The sequence below is a fragment of the Chelonoidis abingdonii genome, chromosome 4 (assembly GCF_003597395.2).
Source record: "Chelonoidis abingdonii isolate Lonesome George chromosome 4, CheloAbing_2.0, whole genome shotgun sequence".
Lineage (NCBI taxonomy): Eukaryota > Metazoa > Chordata > Testudines > Testudinidae > Chelonoidis > Chelonoidis abingdonii.
The window spans coordinates 13182691-13195789 of NC_133772.1; the positions used below are offsets into that span (position 1 = coordinate 13182691).

A 13099-nucleotide genomic window follows, 5' to 3' on the forward strand; every position below is an offset into this window, starting at 1 on the left:
TTAAATATCTTTGCAGTTTCTAAGGAGTATCAGAAATCTGTTTCTATCACATAGATCCTAATCCTATTGTAACACAGGCAGGATTGAACCAACTGGCTGTTAGTGAAGGCTGTAGAGCAGACTCATTTTAGGTCTCTAAATCATCTCCGTGCCACTAGATGGGACAGACCACCACACCCAGGTGGTGTGTGGGTTACACGATCACACTTGCATTCAGTTTAGATAATAGCCTACTGCACAAGTGATCCCACAGAAGACACACACACTGTAGTTTCTTAACAGTGCATTGTTACAAGGCTGATAAAGTGCTACCCCTTGCTAGAAAGATCCATGCCCTGGTGGGGAGGGGGAGGATGGGGGGGTGCAAAAAAGTAGTACTAGTTTCATCTGCTCTGAAAAGCAGTGACCAGATCACAGTAGAAGGGTAGATTTCAACCACATTTTTACATTGCTATTGAGACAGTTTCTATTTTAATGCATAAGGGAAAAAAGAGTCAAGATCATATAGTCTTTGTACCATATTCCTTTTATTCAGAGAAATAACTTAAGTACAACAGAGAAATTCCAGTTTTTTTCATATGATAAATATGCAGATAGTACAGAATTTTACTTGGCAACTTGTATAAATACAAATAAATTATGTTTTCATTTATGACAAAACAGCTTTTGGTGATGAACACCTTCTCACAGCAGAGAATTTCCTGAATGTAATAAGCTTGCTTTAAATGCTACCAAACTTAATTTTCAAGTACTGAAAAATAAAAATAAGACATTTCATTTAGGGATGGATCATAGAAGAATTTGCTCACAAGTATAACCATTTTACTGCTTACTTATCAGAAAGTGCTCATAAGGAAACAGAGGTAGTTTATTTTGGCTCTAGGTACAAGCTTAACAAATTTGATAGTGTGGATTCTGAACACTTGAGTCTTACACACATCCACACACTTCACTCTGGGAAGTCACGCTGAACACAAGACTTGGGGTAAGAATAGTTTGGGGTTGTTTTTTGTTATTGTTTTTGGAGTTTCCTGGACATGAGAGCAAAGGAACACTCATTCTGGAGATCTGATTTAACAGAGGATAGATTTGAATTAACAAAAGCCTACAGCAGTTCAATGAGTATCTTCGGCATCATGAATCTGTATTTTAAAAGGGATAATAAGTACTTCAAGATAGAAACCTCCAAACAGAAATCAACAGGTTCTTGCTTGCAACAGCAAAATCCACAACGCTGAATACAACTGTAGTGAGAGGAATCTGGGATCATCAGAGAAGTTTAGTGCAATCATATGAGGTTTCCCTCAATTTTTCCATTTTCTTCCAATATCATGTTCACTGTCTGATGAACAAAGTAGTAATCAGCACTGCCAGAATGACAGGCATCTTTCCTGCAAAAGCAAAATAAAGAAAGTTATAACCAAAGTAAAAATGCATAATATCTTGACTTCACTCCAGAGGTTTAGGATAATGAGTTTTTTCATTTTATGTTCTGTCTGAAAGACGTGTTTTGTTTGTGTTAATGTAACTCTAAAATAATTATAAACTAACTTCCAATTAAAGCACAGTTCATGGTGTTTCTTCTCAGAGGCCTTGTCCAAAACAGAAAAAAAAAAATCAATGGAGTAGAATTAATCTGTAATCAAAGTTGGCAAATTACAAAGTTAGCTATTACATATCCTAAATACATGAGAACTGGACAATCTACGATCCCTCCCCCTAACACTCAACTGTTTAGAGCACTGGAAAGGCAAGGGGGTCATCTATAACATAACACTGTTTCAGGACATATTAGTTTCTTCCACTGACTAATCATGTTCTAGAAGAACCTTATTCAACTGTACATCAAGAATACCACAGAGTACTGCTGAAGAGTTAACGGTACTTTTGTAGCTCTGTCAGGGCCCAGGGTTTCACAGTGAACCCACTATGAAACACACCAACACCATCTGAGCTCTTCAGCAGAGATTTGTTTAGCACCTTTCCTGCTGGAAAGCTCCACATGTACAATTATATCAGCTAAAAGTTGTAATATAAAGTCTGTATGCTGCTACTCCTCTACTGAATGAAGTCTCAGATTTAAGGATATAATTGCAACCTTACACCAGAAATGAAAATCCAACATGGGCTTTGTATCATTAATATTCTTCTGAAGAAAATATTTGTTCTTGTATTATCAAAACAGTAATATACTGAAATAACATTTATATGTTAGACAGAGATGTTAATGATAAGTTACATCACAAGGACATAAGGCACACAATGCATTCATAACTGCTGTAGTTGACAAAATGGTTACATAGAAATAGAGAATTTAGTGAATATTCACAGAAGTGTCACATTCAAAATATCTGTTTAGGTCACAGAAGAAAGGTAATCTAAAAGAGTAATTTATAGTCTCATTTTGATATGTTGCATTATGTTCTTGCAGATAATGGTTCATCAGACCTTCACCATGTTGTCACATTGATGTAAATATTTTCTATAAAAATACCTTTCAAGACCCAAGTTAGTTCCCCCCCGCCCCCACCACCACTCCTGTAGATCACTGAAGTGCTGATTTGCATCATATGGGCTGAACAGCAGGAAAGGAGAGAAACTAATTCAATAAAATATGGACTCTAGAATTCAAGAGTAAAAATCAAAGTTGCTTTTGCTTCTTTAAAGGAGGCTTTTTATATCCAAAGAAAACTGATGCTGAATCTTAGGAAAAATTTTGATGGCAATGGATTATTATTATTATTTTTTGGCAGAGGGGAAGGGCAAGTAGTGGAAGCCCTATTACCTGGAACTTTTAAAACTAGCATGGACTAAAATGGTAGGAAAAAGTGCTGCAGAGAACAATCCTGCCTTTGCTGGGACAGGATGATTCAACAGGTCCTCTGTGTCTCTCTCACTTCTGGATTTCTATAGTCATGTGTTTAACTGGCTTAAAAAATCCTTACATGTTATTTCCATATCATTAGATGATTAAAAAGTGAAAGCTTTTTTAAAAAGCTAGTTAATGCTATTTACTTTTGCATTTCTTTCAACGTACATGGGGAAAATTTACTTTCCAAGCACTAGCACAATGAAGCATTGCAGTGTTGCAAATTAAGAGAATGTTTATATCCAAACTTTCTAAAATTTATGTACAATTTTCTATTGAAAAACACAATTCTGTAAGAAATCCCATACAAGGAAAGATCTATATGCAATCTACCCAGCTGTGCCCCTTTTAAAGGAGACAGTTTTAACTCAAGCTTCTTATCAATATTTATATTCATATTTCTGCCAAACAAACATCCCCAGGGAACTGCAGCAAACAGAGGTGTCAAGCTTCAGGTTCACATGATTGGGTATTTAGGACTAATTTATAATTAGCGTACATGCTAGTACCCCTTTACTGAGGAAGTCTCAAATTTATTTAAGCATATTGCTCTTCTAGAAAACATTCAAAAGAGCTATTAATAGTTTGACAAGTGATTGGTCAATATGCGATTTAATTAAAGTCAAGTTTAAAGCTTAAAAGTGTTCCCTAAMAACTGAAGTTAAACCACTGGAAAAACCTATGGCTTTACTTTTTCAGACAGCCAACTGTCTCTGGGATTAAGTTAACACAAAAACAATACACAACATTAAACATCTGAGTTATAGATTTCAGTTGTGTGTTTAATCATTGTTCCTCATTTAAAAAAAAAAAAAAAGTGTGTGTTTTGACAAAAATGTTAGGTAGAACAAGCCACATTGTGCCATGTCCTGAATCAGGAACTGTTGGTCAGAATCCTGTTTCCTCACACAAAGTCATTTTTGTATGTGGGCTAGTCTTGGCATTGTAAAAATTGCAATGGAATGCAAGAAAGCAATGTACTACTTCTCTAACGTGTGTGTCTTTTCCTATTTAATAGACAGCTCTGGTTAAAATGTATAGGAGGACTAGTTACCTCATTTAGGATAGTTCTCTTCAAAATTGTCCTCAGTCAAATATTAGCAAGTCAGTAATTTTCATAGTCAGAGAAAGACTACATAGCAACATGCTACTTGCAAGTCATCTTAATATTGGATGTGTTTTATTCTGGCAGTAAAAGCCCATTTCAAATGTGAGCATCTTTTCTTGGGAACTTCCAACACTAAATATTATTCAAAAAGGTATTACTAATTGGGCTTCCGAATACAATATTACCTTCAACAAGCACCAGGCTTGACGATCATGATGAAAGTGCAATACAAGCATAAAAGTGTTGATTCAGAGGGTTAGTATCTAATAGCTCATGACTTGAATTGTATTGTGCTTGAGCACAACTGGTCAATGTGCCTCCTCTAAAAAAGCATTAAGAGGATATTGAAAATAAAAGGAAAGCTAAAAAGTTATACAAAGCAGAAAGGATCTCTAAAGTCAGTTACCTGTGTAGCTGGAGACAGCTCTAAATTAATAGTTGTAGGATGCTGCACATCTTATTTGTTTATCTCATTACTTTAGACATGACATGGGACACCACTGTGTTGTTAAAGGCTTATGATCTTTGGCCTTTGCTCAGAAGAAAGATAAATTAAGCCTCAGCACCAGAATTCTCAATTACCCTACAAAAAGTATTAGGCAGGTGCTTTGTTGAAATGTCCTGTAAGCTAAGAATGTTTATTATGTGAAGGGGAAGATTTGGGTCTCTGCCTACACAGGTAATAAGAATGGTTATACAGTAAAAAGCAGGCTCCACAGCATCTAAGATGTCTATAGCAAGGTCAGGGCTAAACACAAAGAAATTTAGATTGAAACTAGATCTTGGGTGCAAATCAAAGGCACTTCAGAATCAACTGAGCCCAAGGGAACTTTATTTAAATAGCAGTTTTTCAAATAGTAAATTTTTAAAGCAGTTTTAAAAAGCTTTTACACAGTGTTAATTCAAAATCTTCACTGCGAACGCTGTAGCGAGCAGAACTTGAACAGCCGATCAATAGGATTATGTTTCTAGTGAGCCATATTCACATTTTACAAGCTTGAAAATGTTACAGACATTTCTGAAGACATTCTGGGATTGAATTCTCTTGGGGTCCATGGGAAAAAGCTCTGGGTCGCACACCTAGTTTGAGGATAACTCAAGTATTCCTATTTTGTCAATGGGAGAAAAAAAATCAAAATAGAAAAGACACTTTGAGTTGAGGGATTGGGACAGACACACTAAGGATATGGAGATGTAGTTTCCTACTTGAGTAGACAAAGCTCAGGGCTAGCATGCTAAAAACAGTAGTGTAGCTGTGATGGCACAAGTGGCAAGACAGCCTTCCATGTACAGCGCCACTGCAGCTACACTTGTGCTTTTAGCATGCCAGCTCAATCAGAGCTAATGCAGGTATGTCTACACCTGAGCTCAAAGTTACACCTCCAGCTCCCATGTAGATATACACTAAGTTTCAAACCACCACTCATTCACACCCCCTTTCCTCCCACTGGCCAAGCTGAATGTGCCCTGAGTTTTCCTTTTTACATGAATCTACAGTTTAAAAATGGAGCTTTAATTATCCTTGGTTATATAAAGGGATTGATTTGTAGAAGCTGATAAAGCTCTAGTGTCCCACTTAAAAGACTGGTATGTTGACAGGGCAGAAACTGATTTCTAAGACAATATAAATAAGATTATTAAAGGAGTGTGAGCAAAGCACATCAATTCCCTACATTGTTGTTGGGGACAGAAGGAAGTGAGGTAGTAGCATAGAACCTTTCTGTACAGTGCTTTCGGGCTGCCTGTCCAGAATTTTCTATCATTTATTCATTTTTATATCTGTACTGATTTTAAAGTAATATTCTGAAAATTTAATCTAATTGCTGTACTTACGAAGTTGTGCAAAAGACTATATATAGTGAACCTCTGCCACATTTCCCCCCTCTGGCTGCTGAGGAGATGGGCTGAGGGCTAGATGAATATTTAAGGCCAACTCTTTATAGTATTACACACAAAAGTGCTACATTAAACATCCTATGTTAAAACACATTAATAAGACTGCAAAGTCAAGCACTCAGTTACAAAAGACAAGAATTAAGGTTGCCTGTACAACCTGAATTGAGCCCCCTTGTCCATACACATTGCGATCAGTCTTTAAATTACGTCAGGCGTAGGCAACCTATGGCACGGATGCTGAAGGTGGCACGTGAGCTGATTTTCAGTGGCACTCACACTGCCCGGGTCCTGGCCACTAGTGTGGGGAGGGTCCTCTGCATTTTAATTTAGTTTTAAATAAGGTTTTTAAAATGTTTAAGAAGCTTATTTACTTTACATACAACAGTTTAGTTATATATTATAGACTTATAGAAAGAGACCTTCCAAAAATGTTAAAATGTATTACTGGCATGCGAAACCTTAAATTAGAGTGAATAAATGAAGACTTGGCACACCACTTCCAAAAGGCTGCCGACCCCGAGTTACATGATCACCTGCTGTGTTCTCCCCCACAGGATCCTTGCCTCACTCGGTGCATACGACAGATATTACTCACTTAAGGAGCAGCTTATATTTTTTGTTTAGAAAGATGCGTAGAAAAGAGAAGACTAAACAGGGGATATGATGGAGGTCTCAAAAAATCATAAATGGTATGAACTAAGTGTTATTTACTCCCTCTCACATAACACAATAATCAGGGGTCACCCCATGAATTTAATAGGCATCAGGTTTAGCACTAACAAAGTACCACCTCACACAACAGAGTCAACCTGTGGAACTTGCTGACAGGCCAAAAGTCTACCTGGGATCACAAAAAGAATTACAGTGGTTATGTCCATGGAGGATAGTTCCATCTATGGCTATTAGCCAAGATGCTTAGGGATGCAATCCCATGCTCAGTGTCACCACACCTGCCAGCAGCTGAGACTGGGCAACAGGGGGATCAACCTCTTGATAACTGCCCTGTTCTGTTCATTACCTCTGAATCAACCCACAGCGGCTACTGTCAAAAGACAGAATATTAGTAGATGGACCATTGGTGTGACCCAGTATGGCCATTCTTATGTTTTGTCCTTGTTGTTGAGCTGTGGCCCCAGGTCTTATTTATTGTACAGTCTTCAAAACTTGCTCTGAAGACAGACATATTAATTCTGTTTCTGAATCACTTGGCTTCACAGTTGTCACAGAACTCCTGTAAGATGAGGAGATATCTTCACGTGCATAAAAATTATGCACATGTGGAAGTGCTGACAGGATTGGGGCTTGAATTTCCACCGCTGCGGGGCTGGGGTTTTTTTTTGGTGGGGTGGGGGCGGAGATGGTTCAGGCAATTAAGCATTTGTTAGTTTTGCTTTATGTAAGGTGGGGTTACTCAGCTTAGTAAACACACACACATTCGGCTGTAAAGATAAAAAACAAAATCAAAATCGTTCTATCCTAAACTTTCAGCATTCAATATAGATTTCTGCACAACACAAGATGTTTTCCAGCAAAAGCATAATACAACAAATATGGTATTCAGCAGCACACTTAGCGTTGTTTTTCTTAATGCAGAATAAATTTTCCTGGAATGACAAAGTAGCAGAGAAAACAGTCCATTTAAATCACTTAAAAGCTTCTGCACTTGCTGCAGATAAAAAAGATTGAGATGTAATTCTAGAAAAGCCTCTGTGTATAGTTGGGAAGTGTCATTGCTTCAGAGCTGCACATGAGTGCAGTTTTAGAGGGCCATGCCTTTTCTTACATACCTGGATGCCAGGAGAAAGCAAAGATGCAGGCTGCTAAACTAAACAAAAATCAGGTAAAACCTCAGAACATATTGGCTCATGCGGCAATTGAAGGACTACAGGAAAGAAATGGTGAACTACTCTGAAGAATTAGTGAGACATCAGGATCTTGTTTTGGCTCACCCTTTCTTCCCAAAGGGAGCTTTGTATGTCACAATGGCAACAATTCCACCAGCCACCAATAAACCAATGACTGCTCTTTGATGGAAAAAAGGAAACAGTAACCTGGTGATAACATTAAACTAACATTTATGGTGAAATCCAGCAAAAAATTCTGGAATCCACTTCCACCAATGTTATCGACACCAAGATTATTCAAATGTGAGTTTCCGAGAGGTGCTTTAATGATGGTTTCCCTACTGAAGATCACATATAAAGATTTGAGCCAAAACGTTATTCTTCTGAGAGAAAATTGAACAGCGACTGTCATAAATAGATAGGTAAGGTAAGGGTTAATTTTCTTTTGCCTGTAAAGGGTGAACAAAGGGAACCAAACACCTGACCAGAGGACCAATCAGAGAACTGGATTTTTTAAAAGTCAGGGGCGGGAATTGTGTACTCTGGGTCTTTTGTTTCTCCCGGCTATGGAGGAAACAGCTTTCCTGCTAACTCCTATTTCTTTCTAATATTCTCCTACAAAGTGTGAGTACAAAGGCAACAAGGCAAATAGGCTGTTATATGCTTTGTGTTGTATTTACATGTGTGTTGTACTGTGCTGGACTGGTTTAATTGGGCTATCTTTTAAATCAGACTGTTTATTCATATTTTCTTATAAGCAAGAGCCTGTATTGAGTTTCTTAATGCAGTATTATTGTTCTGTATTTTCTTTCTTTTTTATATAAAGTTTTCTTTTTAAAACCTGGTTGAGGTTTTTGGTTTTTCTCTGGTGAGGCTACAGGAAAGGGGAGTAGAAAATCTCTTTATATTAGCTTTACTAGATTTGAAGGCATTGCCTCAGGGGGAGGGTGATTTCCCTCTTTGTTTTGCCTTCAAGGAGTGAATTACTGCATCGCCCAGGCTCGTCCAGGAAAAGGGAGGGGGGAAGCGGGGGAGCAGATAACGAGGAGACAAGGGGGAAGAGCTTGTTTTCCCGTTGAGATAGGGAAACCCAGGGGTTCTGGGTCTTGAGGGTCCCCCAGGGAAAGGTTGGGGTGACTCGGGGTAACTAGGAACCCCAATAGTCCTAGTTGGTGGCAGCGAGATAGATCCAAGCTGGGTATAAGCTTGGGGAAGGTTCACAGTAAACACCCAGATTTTGGACGCTAAAGTCCAGATCTGGGACAGACGTTTACCACAGCGACATTAACAAAAAAAAAAAAAAAAAAAAAAAAAAAAAGTTACAGGACTAAAACCTCCCTTCAAAACGGAGAGAAAGTTCGAGCTCTGGAACTAGAAAGGCAGAACAGTGAAACATTATCCTACATGGTCAACTCTCAATGTTGAGTTTCCTCTACGTTGCCTTTTCCATTCCCATTTCTGGCAGACACCAGACATACACATGCAGTCTGCAGTAGTACCCTTATCCAAAACAGACCTACTGAAGTGAAACTTCTAGGGGTAAGGTCCTTAATTCCCACTTCCATATCCTATAATCCTGAATATAACTGTTAAGATGAAATCACAGCAGGTGACTCTTTAGGTAAATAATAAATCACAAGTTTATACAGACAGACAGTCTAAATAAATGGATTTTTAGCAGAAGTTGATTCATGGCAGAGTGAATCTGGAGAAAAAGCTGAAGTAGGGGGAGCAGGTCAGAGTATAACAGCCATTAACATCTTTGAATAAAGAGGACAGTGATCATTGTTCCTAACGTCCACCAGAAAGCAGGACATGAAGTAATGGGCTTCATCTGCAGCAAGGGTGATTTAGGTTAGATATTAAGAAAAATTTGTAACTAATGGCAGTTAAGCACTCAATAAGCTTCCAGAAGAGGCTGTGGAATCCCCATCACAGGGGATTTTAAGAACAGATTGGACAAACCCCTGTTTGGGATGATCTAGGTTTACTTGGTCCTGCCTCAGCTCAGGGGCTGGACTTAATGACCTCTTCAAGTCCCTTTCAGCCCTTTATTTCTTTGATTCTTTAAGTCAAGCCTCATCAGCTTTTACATGGCACTACTGGACAGAACATAACACAGTAATAGAAAAATTAGCTGCCTGGAGTAGATTTCTCACATAGTGAAGCAGCAAGGAAAAAAAAAAATTGTATGAGATGAAGATAGCAGAACATTAAAAAATTAATTCAATGCACAGACTTTATGTAGTAAGATGCAGTAATAGCGTAAGTTATTTAAATTAAGTTACTTACCAATAGCAATCATGGTACCAGTATTCGACCCTAGAAAGAAAAAAATGCAAGGTGAGCTGAAGTGTGAAGTTATATGAATGCCAGCTAAAACTATAAGAATCCATTGGTTCATATTGGATCAACATTTAATACCTGAAGCCATACCCTAAATTAAACAGACTCAAATTAATACCATCATGCAAAATTACAGAATTTATAAGACATATTGGAAACCATGATCCGAACCCTGGACAATCCAATATTGAAAGAAGAAAGGCAGCTTTTCCTGGGTATTTTATTACTTGTACCATATTATAGACACATGATGACAGTCCTGAGAATTGATAAGAGGAAATCTCTATAGAGGATTTGCCCTGTGAATGAATGCTCTCATTTGCAGAATTGTTGCGCATCCTTCTGAGACCAGAAGGCCCTCCCCTTCAGACACTGCTGGATCTCATCTGCCAAATTCTGCACTGATTGAAAGCTTGTCTCTCTTACTAACAGAAGTTGGTCCAATAAGAGATATTACCTCACCCAGCTTGTCTCTCTAATATCCTGGGACCAATATGGCTACAACAAAACACTGCACACAAATTCTGCACTGGTCAGCCATATTTTTACCTACAGCAAAAGACACTATAGGTGGAGTATCTGGATCAGCTACCACAAAACATGCCTCAGCATGTAACCACAGGATTAGTGACATCAGGTTATCTGTCAACCTGTAGTTATTTGGGAGTAAAGAAGCAGAAACAAGTGATGTTTTTGTTTTGATAGTCCTGCTGTCATTACCAGAGGATCAGTCAACTCAAGCCTAACCATTACTTACAGAACAAAAAGTGAACTGAGCAGACATCTTATTGAAGTGCAGTTTGACACTTGATTACCAGTTAAGCCTGTAGTTGCTTGTGCCATTATTGTGCAGAATTCAGACCGATAGTTTCATACTGCTGGCATTTTATATAGATATATTGAGTGAGTGGGCATCAGCAGGTGGGTATTACCATACACAGACCAGGTGGGGAGGGAATGAAGGGAGAGAGAATTCTGCGTGGGAGACAAGACTACTACAGAGGTATACAAATTTAATTCCAGTTTCAGGCTTACAATCCACACATCGGCATATGGGGCATTCAGGTGACCACAACTGTACTTTGTTACATATTATGAAGTGCAAATTGATGTAAGTGTGCAGAATGCTCCCATTCAATGTGTAAACCAAAGCCTCCACTATCCACCATGAGAATTCTAGGTATCTGAGCTGAGTGGTTATTTCACTCCCTTTATAGTCATCAGGTTTACTTGGGCTTTCTTTAGGGCCATTTGGAGTTGTGTTCAGAGTAGGTTCTGCATAAAAAGGAGACTTACAAGAGGATACAGGAGCAACCCACTTATCTGAATGTGCTGAACAAAGCCATGCCATGTATGGAAAGACCTCAAAGGCAACAAGACAGCTAGGGTGATTTTACAATGTTTGTTTACAACAAAACATGCTAAAAAGACCCAGTCCCAAGATTGCTCCTTTTCTCTTCCATCGAAGGATCAAGCACTACCTCCTAGCACACTACTGAACTATGAAACACACAGACAAGCCATTTTACCCATTTTATTTTCCTTAAGATTTTTGTTGAGTTTGCACAGTGAAACAGAGTGTCCACATGCATTAGGTATATCACTTGTACAGCCCTACCAACAACTAACTCCCTGACCCAGAAGCCACCTACTCCTACACAAAATAAACATTGTAGTACAGTTTTTGAGATTGATTCTCTTTGGCCAAGTCAATATGCCTGGAGTGCCACACCCCTAAGGAGCCTGTAAGTGTCTATTCCCTCACTTGGTACATGGTCTCCCCCATTCTCAAAAGCCATCCTCTCATCTCACCTCTCTCTCTCCAAACTGTTCCCATACCTCCCTTTGTTCGTAAGTTCTCCTAACACACCCTTGCCTTGTGTTTCTTCACTCCAGCACCATCATTCACCCCCTCCAGCCTACTTGGTCCCCTTCATTCCATCCTAACTTCTCTAACCAAGCTTTTTAACTGCTCCTTCTCAGATCAGTCTCAGGCCCATACTTCGCTCCATCCTCCTCTTCCTGTTGGACCCAGTTGATCCTCTCAAGACTTGTAAATGGCCAGGTTAAACACACTGTCACCCCTGGCTGCCTCAGCAGAGCCTCTTACAGGTTTCTCCTCTTGACACTGCTCTTGGTCCCTCTTTGGGCGATTTCATCTGCTCAAATGATTTCAACCACCATTTCTATGTCAATTTCTTGAAAATATACAAGTCTACTCCTTACTCATCTCCACTCATCCAATCCCACAGCTCAGCCCGAGAGCTCCTGGGATGTCTAAACTAGCCAAAATTAAAAATACACCAATAATGGTGACATATGAGGAACGCAGACCTACCCTGAGACTGTGGTATTTAACATCATGAATGTTATCTGAAAGTTACAGTCAGCGTTTGACAGCATGCAAACCATCAGAGACCATTATACTGATATGGGCCAGATGATATGAGCCCACAGACTATTTATAACATTATGTATCAGTACATGTATGTGTGTTCTTGGCTCACTCGAAGGATTTCCTGTGGAAACTGAATTAACTAGGGGGTGATGTAATGTAAAATCCCAAATCTGGTTATGTAGACAGCTCTGCCTCTTAAACCCTTCCTGTGGAGAAAGGGGAGGTGGCTGGCTTTACCTGCTTTCAGAGAGGGCTGGAAAAAAAGAGGCAAGAACTGGGGTTGTCAGGGGACATCTTGAACTGGTAGAGACCTTCATTTTGATTCAACAAATGGACGTGATATTTGTCCAAGGGAGGACCCAACCCTGCTGAAGGGATGGAAGGACTTAAGTCTGCCAAGGTCCACAAAGGGTTGATAGGTGAATTCTGGTATGTTTAATATGCACATAGACCTCTGTTTGATACATTTTCTCCATATGATTTTGTCCTTAAATTAATGTACTCTGCTTTGAAAGAGCTGATAGTAGCTTACCAAAATCCAATTATTATCCTTGTAGCACAGGGGCTAGACATTTGTCTGACCCACGTGCGATACCCAGTGGATGGCAGGGGAATGATGTGCTTGAAATGACGGCATA

General features: G+C 39.1%; 1 long non-coding RNA gene across 1 annotated transcript; it reads right to left on the minus strand.

Moving 5' to 3' along the window:
- Window positions 1-507: 507 nt before the first annotated feature.
- On the minus strand, window positions 508-10070 carry LOC142046727 (uncharacterized). Its single transcript, XR_012655706.1, has 2 exons — window positions 10010-10070; window positions 508-1391 (listed from the first exon to the last, which is right to left on the minus strand). It is a non-coding gene; the product is annotated as an uncharacterized LOC142046727 (long non-coding RNA).
- Window positions 10071-13099: the final 3029 nt, after the last annotated feature.